Source organism: Microtus pennsylvanicus, chromosome X, assembly GCF_037038515.1.
Source record: "Microtus pennsylvanicus isolate mMicPen1 chromosome X, mMicPen1.hap1, whole genome shotgun sequence".
Classification (NCBI taxonomy): Eukaryota; Metazoa; Chordata; class Mammalia; order Rodentia; family Cricetidae; genus Microtus; species Microtus pennsylvanicus.
The window spans coordinates 83902921-83910977 of NC_134601.1; positions in this window are offsets into that span (position 1 = coordinate 83902921).

An 8057-nucleotide genomic window follows, 5' to 3' on the forward strand; every position below is an offset into this window, starting at 1 on the left:
TTGGTCGCAGAAATGAACTTTGTAAACAAATCTAAAGACAGCGGCGTCACCTCCCCAACCAACTGCGAACGAACTCTATACCGAAGCACATGGAAGACACTTGGACTCGTGGAATGCAGAACTTCTTTGTTTGACTCTTGGGTGTTTTAAAGACTAGAAAAATGCTGCTTAGCATGCATGACCACCATAAGGCAATCTAAAGTCATCTCTATGTCACAATGAGTCAGGGTGGGTGGATGGGTGGATGGGTGGGTGGATGGGTGGGTGGATGGGTGGATGGGCGGGTGGGTGGGTGGATGGGTGGGTGGGTGGGTGAGGGGAGCTTTATGTCAAATAAAATGTTTTGTTTTGAAAACATTGTGCTTGTATATGACAGTTTCTTCCCTTTAAATTTAGATAGTTAGTATTTTATGTATATGAAAGCTTTGCACGTCTAGACATCCAGTGCGGGAGTTATGCCCTTGGAGGCCACAAGAGGGTGTTGTATCCCAAGGAACTGGACTTAGAGTTGCCCCCTTGTGAGTAGTAGGACTATAACCTGGTTTCTCCAGAAGAGCAATCAGTGCTCCTAACTGCTGAACCATCTTTTCACCACTATCACTCCTGCCCCCCCCCCATTTTTTTTAAAGATACGTTTTCACATAGCCAAGTCTAGCTAGCCTCCAAGTCCAAAGTAGCCAGAAAAATCTCCCTAGCATTACAGGATTGCCCCACCAAGCCTGTTTTCCACGTCAGTTTTTAACTTAATGACCTTGGTTTTAGTCCCCTACACAATGGGTCTCACTGTGTAGCCCTGGATACCTGGCTGGCCTAGAATCCATGTAAACCATGCTGGCCTCAAACCCATAGAGATCCACCTGCCAGCACCCCAGGCCTGCACCTCCAGCCCTAGCCAGTTTTTTTTCTCTTTAATCACTCTGTTTGGTGGGTGATTTGAGGTCCCATTTCGAGGGAAGTTGTTCAAGGGAAGATCACTAAAAACACAAATTCAATAAAATTGAGAAGTGAAACACTATTGAGGCTAAGGAGTAGGTGGGGGGAAGAAAGAATATTGGTAAGTTGTGGAAATGGAATGGACTGCTGCGGGGGGGAGGGGAGGCTGAGTAGAGGAAAGGGCCTCTATGTTTCTCGGTCCTAAATGATGAAGTTGCCTCATACAAGAGGAGGTAAATCCTCAGAAAAGTTTGTACTGTAAGTAATTTAGAGTTGGACATGACCTCCCTGGCCATAGCTAACCTGTAGAAGTGCTCCAAGAAAATAGAGCTTTCCTTTCCATCCAATGGGCCAGAGGCAACAATGTTTAACCTGTTCGCCTGGTTCCTAATATCAGGAGCCAATGGAAACACAAACCTTGTCTCCAATCTGATGGGGAAGACAGGTAGACAGGTACTGCAAAGGAGCCTAGGTGAGGGGGGTGCAAGAGTCTGTGGTACCAGTGCAGTGCGGTATCGCTGGTACCACAACACCACGTTGTGGGGAGGACTGTGGATAGACTTTGCAACTTTGGGCTAGAAAAGCCATTGAGTACTGAGAGCTCGGTAGTCTGTTCTCTATAGGAACTTGGAAGATAACAATGCCAAGGGCAGCGCAGAAGATGGGGGCCTGGCTTGTGACATTTCAGAGACAATATTAAAGACTCTGTCAGGGCCGTCTGCTCTTTTGAATTAAGATCCCGTGGTTCTGGTTAGCTGGGGCTGAAGAGTCAGCTGTGATTAACCACCAGAACTACTAATCTGGAACCTTTACGTTCTGTTCAGCTGGAGCTAAGAAATTAGTGGTGATTAAGAAGAGATCAGCGAGGGGCTGGAGAGATGGCTCAGTGGTTAAGAGCATTGCCTGCTCTTCCAAAGGTCCTGAGTTCAATTCCCAGCAACCACATGGTGGCTCACAACCATCTGTAAAGAGGTCTGGCGCCCTCTTCTGGCCTTCAGGCGTACAGACAGAATATTGCATATAAATAAATAAATAAATATTTAAAAAAAGAAGAGACCAGCAAGCCGGGCGGGTGGTGGCGCACGCCTTTAATCTCAGCATTAATCTCAGCACTCGGGAGGTAGAGGCAGGCGGATCTCTGAGTTTGAGGACAGCCTGGTCTACAGAGCTAGTTCCAGGACAGGCTCCAAACCCTGTCTCGAAACCCACCCCCCTACACACAAAAAAAAGAGACCAGCATCACTGAGGTGAAATCTTGGAAGTGTTTCCTGGGAGCACAGGAGCACAAGGAAACTGTTCTAGAGGCCGCCAAGCTTGTACCTCATGCTGGCAGCTGGACTTGGTAGTGTGTAAGAGTCACGTGGTACAGGTGGTACTGGTTTTTTTTTTTTTTTTTTTTTTTTTTTTGACTTTTCGAGACAGGGTTTCTCTGTAGCTTTTGGTTCCTGTCCTGGAACTAGCTCTTGTAGACCAGGCTGGCCTCGAACTCACAGAGATCCACCTGCCTCTGCCTCCCAAGTGCTGGGATTAAAGGCGTGCGCCACCACCGCCCGGCTGGGTGGTACTGGTTTTGAAGGCATGACGGGGTCATAGAGAGCAGCTGAGGCTTGGCACTGTGAGAGAGCAGGAAAGGCCATTGCTGGAGGTGCGGGACGGAAGGGGTCATGCAAAGAAGTTGAGGGTTGGTGCCATGAGGAGAGCCTATGGGAAGCTATTGATCAAAGTGTAACCCACTTGCAGCAGACAGACAATCCCAGCATTTTGGAGATGCCAGTACTATGGGATGATCACCCAGAACAGCAGCAGCAGTGGAGTGGAGTCAGCCCGAGCCTAGAAGACAAGCTGCGTGTGCTGGAGAGGGCGGAACTGAAGAAGTGACCATAGCTCTTTGCAGGAGTCTAGGAGGTTATGAGTGAGTCCCGGATAACTAGACATTGAGTTATTTATACTGTTGGAGTATGACTTTGCTTGGTTCACATTGTGACAGTGCCCTGGTTCTTCCCTCTTGAAGAAGGTATTTAATTTTGAATTTCTTAAAGGAGCCCGCAGTTGAAAAGACTTATACTTTTAAAAGAGATTGAATTTTTTAAAAAAGAATTTTATTAAGTGTAGTGTTCTGCCTGAATGTCCACCTGCCGGGCAGAAGAGGGCGCCAGATCTCACTACTAAAAGAGATTGGATTTTTTAAAAAGAATTTTATTAAGGGTAGTGTTCTGCCTGCATGCACATCTGCCTGCCAGAAGAGGGCGCGAGATCTCATTACAGGTGGTTGTAAGCACCGTGTGGTTGAACTCAGGACCTCTGAAAGAGCAGCCAGTGCTCTTAACCACTGAGCCATCTCTCCAGCCCGAGATTGGATGTTTTAAGAGACTGAAATTTCAATGTGTCTGAGTTCATAAAGACTGGAACTTTTAAAATTATTTATGATTTTAATGTGAGATCTTGTGGGGGAAGAAGAAAGGAAGAGTTATAGCTTAATTAGTGGTCAGTTGTACTGGCTGTTTTTGTGTGCTAACTTGATATAAGCAAGAATCATCAGAAAGGAAGGAGTCTCAGTTGAGGAAATATCTCAATGAGATCCAGCTATTAGGCATTTTCTCAATTAGTGATCAATGAGAGAGGGCCCAGCCCATGGTGAGTGGCGCCATCCCTAGGTTGGTGGTCCTGGGTTCTATAAGAAACCAGGCTGATCAAGTCATGGGAAGCAAGCCAGTAAGTAACACTTCTCCATCCATGGCCTCTGCATCAGCTCCTGCCTCCCAGTTCCCTGTTCTGTTTGAGTTCCTGTCCTGACTTCCTTCAATAATGAACAGCAAGGTTTAAGTATAAGCCAAATAAACCCTTTCCTCCCCAGCTTGCTTTTTGGTCTCAGCGTTTTGTCACATCAATAGAAACCCTAATTAATAAAAGAAGAAAGATTGTCTGTTGGGGGAGCTATTCCAGGTGCATAAACTGGCGCTTTGGAGCCCATTCCCTATGGATACCTTCCTTGCTCAGCCTTCATATGAGTGGGGAGGGGCTTGGTCCTGCCTCAAGTTGGTAAGCCAGACCTTGCTGACTCCCCAAAGGAAGGCCTTAGACCCTCTGAGGAGTAGATGGGGGGATGGAAAGTGGGGGAGAAGGGGCGGTGGGAAAAGAGGAGGGAGAGGGAACTGCGGTATGTAAAATAAAATTTTTAATTGAAAAAGAAAAAGCCCTAATTAAGACAGTATGTTATGTTAAATCTTTTTTTAAATATTTATTTTTTTATTATGGACACACTATTCTGTTTGCATATATGTCTGTAGGCCAGAAGGACACCAGACTTCATTACAGATGGTTGTGAGCCACCATGTGGTTGCTGGGAATCGAACTCGGGTCCTTTGGAAGAGCATGCAATGCTCTTAACCACTGAGCCATTTCTCCAGGCCCCTGTTATGTTAAATCTTAACATCTTTGCAAAAGGAGCCCATGAGGCCCTATGACTTACTATTGGCAACTAATGTATTGAGGGGTGAGATACCCAAATGTAGACACTGATGATCTCACAAGGCTCTGATTGCTCCAAACTCAAGGTCAAATGTCTTTTCTTTTTTCCTTTAAATTTCTTCTTTGGTTAAGTTTGCTTAATTAATTAATTTATATTTTAGATATGAGTGCTCTGCAGATATACCTACGTGCCAGAAGAGGGCACCAGATCATCATTATAGATGTTTGTGAGCTGCACTGTGGTTGTCGGGAATTGAACTCAAGCCCTCTTAACCCCTGAGCCTTCTCTCTAGCCCCACATAAATGTCTTAAACTGTGAAACACTAAACTAAACAAAAACAAGTAAATACAAGAGAGATTTTTATAAGGAATAAGGGGATTGACCAGGGTAGGAGGGAAATCAAGGGTAGGGAGAGTAAGCAGAAGGAATTATATATGCCTAAGAAATTGTCAAAGAACAAAAATTTATAATAAAAATCCTAGCCGGGCGGTGGTGGCGCACACTTTTAACCACTTGGGAGGCATAAACAGGCAGAATCGAGGCCAGCCTGGTCTACAAACCGAGTTCCAGGACAGTCAGAGCTGTTGCAGAGTAACCCTGCCTTGAAAAAACTAAAATAAATAAACAACAATAAAAAATCCTATTCAAAATATCTTCCCCAGTTCATGCTCTCCAGTAGCAGAAAATCTATATAAAACCCATAAAGGCTTTCAGAGTAATAAAACGTTTGAGTTAATGGTCTCAAAAGAACTAGGATAGAACTCATCATCATTGGATTTTCCAGGAGGTTAAGCGGAAGGACCACTTTGTGTGGTGGTGGGTTCAGACAGAAAATATGGGTTAGATAGAGGCTTTTTCATCAGATACATAACATCTGTGAAAACAAAGTTGAAAGTGGCAAATGTTATTAGTGCTAAGAGCTTCACTAAGAACTTTGGTTAAAGAAGAATCATTCATGCTTGACTGGTGAGGCACACCCTTAATTCCAGGAGTTCAAGACTACCCTGGCCTACATATTGAGTTCCAGTTCAGCCAGGTGTACACAATTTGAGACCCTGTCTTAAAAAAACAGAAGTACATTCACACTTTGGCTACTGGTGGTGAAATCCAGTATTAAAAGCAGCAATTACTGTCACAGGAAATCTTGCAAATGAAATAAATATAAGGCTGCGATTTAAAAAAAAAATTTATCTATTTATTTTGTATACTACAGTGTTCCATCTGTATGTATGCCTGCAGGCCAGAAGAGGGCGCCAGATCTCAAGAAAGAAGGTTGTTGAAAACCTGTTGGTTCTCACAACCAAATCTTCACTTATGTCAACGCCTGCCAGTTACTCTGGGTTCTTTTTGTTTGTTTGTTCATTTTTGAGCAGGATTTCTTTTCATAAGCCTGGCTGTCCTGGAACTTCCTCTGTAGACCAGGCTGACCTTGAATCACAGAGATCTGCCTGCCACTGCTTCTAGAGTGCTGGGTTCATGATGTGTACCACCACCACCTGGCTACTCTGAATTTTCTATGTATAGTCTCTCCAATCAACATCACCTATTTTTTTCTATAATTCCATTTGCCTTGGACTTCTCTTTCAGCTGTACTCTAGTTTCTCGGGTTTTCATATTTATTAGTCAATTTACACTTTAACTATACACTTTTGTTAAATGTCATCTGTGATTATCACTTCATGAAAAAGAAGTAGTACGGGCTGGACAGATGGCTCAGTGGTTAAGAGCATTGCCTACTATTCCAAAGGTCCTGAGTTCAATTCCCAGCAACCACGTGGTGGCTCACAACCATCTGAAAGAGGTCTGATGCCCTCTTCTGGCCTTCAGGCATACAGACAGAATATTGTATACATAATAAATAAATAAATAATTAAAAAAAAAAGGAAAGAAAAAGAAGTAGTACAAATGATAAACTATTTGTACATGGAACTAATGGTGTTTTGTTATTTGCTATGAATACTGCCTAGGTTGCCACATGTGTGGATTTAAATAGAAAGTTCTTATGTTTACTATTTATTAAGAAGTCCACGTGTCCTCTAGCCAAGTTGATGAGGAACTGATTATATAGTCCAGGGTGGTCTTGAACTTGCTGCAATCCTCCTGTCTCTGCTTTTTTTTTTTTTTAGAGATTTATTTATTTATTTTGTTTACAGCGTTCTGTCTGCATGTGTGCCTGCAGGCCAGAAGAGGGCACCAGATCTCTTTACAGATGGTTGTGAGCCATTATGTGGTTGCTGGGAATTGAACTCAGGACCTCTGGAAGAACAATCAGTGTTCTTACCATCTGAGCCATCTCTCCAGCCCCTGTCTCTGCTTTTACAGTGCTTCCATTGCAAGTGTGAGCCACCACGCCAAACTATAATCACCATTTTAAAGGAGCTCGGAGAGCACGTCCTGTTCTCACAGAGGCCCTAGGTTTGGTTCCTAGCACCGTACATAACTCCAATTTCAGGGAATCCCATGAACCCTCTTCTGACACTGGTAGGCAACAGACACACACACAGTGCACAGACATACACACAAGCAGAACACCCATACAGATAATATCTAAAAATATTTTTAAAAATTAAAGTAGACCTGTAGAGTGTAATTCCATGTGGATTTCAATAGAAGGCCCTGCTTCCATTGCCCTGCATACTAAACAGCTGTTGAATGCGCAGAAAAGGCTATCTAATTGCTTCACGCATGCCTATACCAGTACATGTGAACAAGCTTCCAACTGTATTTGAGAAATCCAGTTACATCAAACCACTCACCAGACTGTCTGAGATCATTTCTCTACAAGAGTGCAAGAGAGAAACCATTCAAATTTGACTGCATTTGGCCATAAAGTCTTTAAAGGAAGTACTTTCAAACCAAATGAGGTCTTAGAGTTCACCAGGGCTCCCATTCTTAGAGGAAGAGGAATTAAACCTTCTCTCTACAAGACAAGGTGCAGCAAGAAGGCAGCTACTCGCAATCCAGGAAGACAGAAAGAGCTAACGCCAGAAATCAGCCTTCACTTTAGAGACATCTATTCTCCAGAACTGTAAGACAGAACCGTTGGCTTTCTAATTGCCCAGTCCAGTCTGGTATTTTGTTATGCCAGTGTGAGCTGAGTTGATTAATTCATTAGGCAAAGGCGTTTTACAGAGCAGCTGCAGAAGACATGCTCTGTGCCCTAGCCTATCTAGCTCATGATTCCTTTTCTGGATGTTCCCATAACCACTTTAACCACTAAGAAGAGCCAAGTACAGAGGTCAGTATATACTTCCTTACTGGATTTGTTACTTGCTGTTACAAATCACCACAAACTTGGAGGCCGAAAACAACACAGATCTATGGCCCTATCATTTTAGACGTCAGAAGTTGAGTGTGACCCATCCAGGTGAAATTGACAGGTGACCCATCCAGGTGAAATTGACAGATCAGCTGGGGTGCAGTACTTTTGAAGATTCAGAGGAGAACTAATTTCCTTGCCCTTTTCAGCTTCCCATTTCTTAGCTAGTGATTGCCTTCCTCTAAGTCAATAAATAGCCTTTAATGTCAGCATTCTCAATTAGAGGGCAGAGGCAGGCAGATCTTTGTGAGTTTGAGGTCATTTAGTGAGACCTTGTCTCAAAAATCAATCAAACAACAACAAAACTGAAACGAATCCCCCATAAACACCATCAAA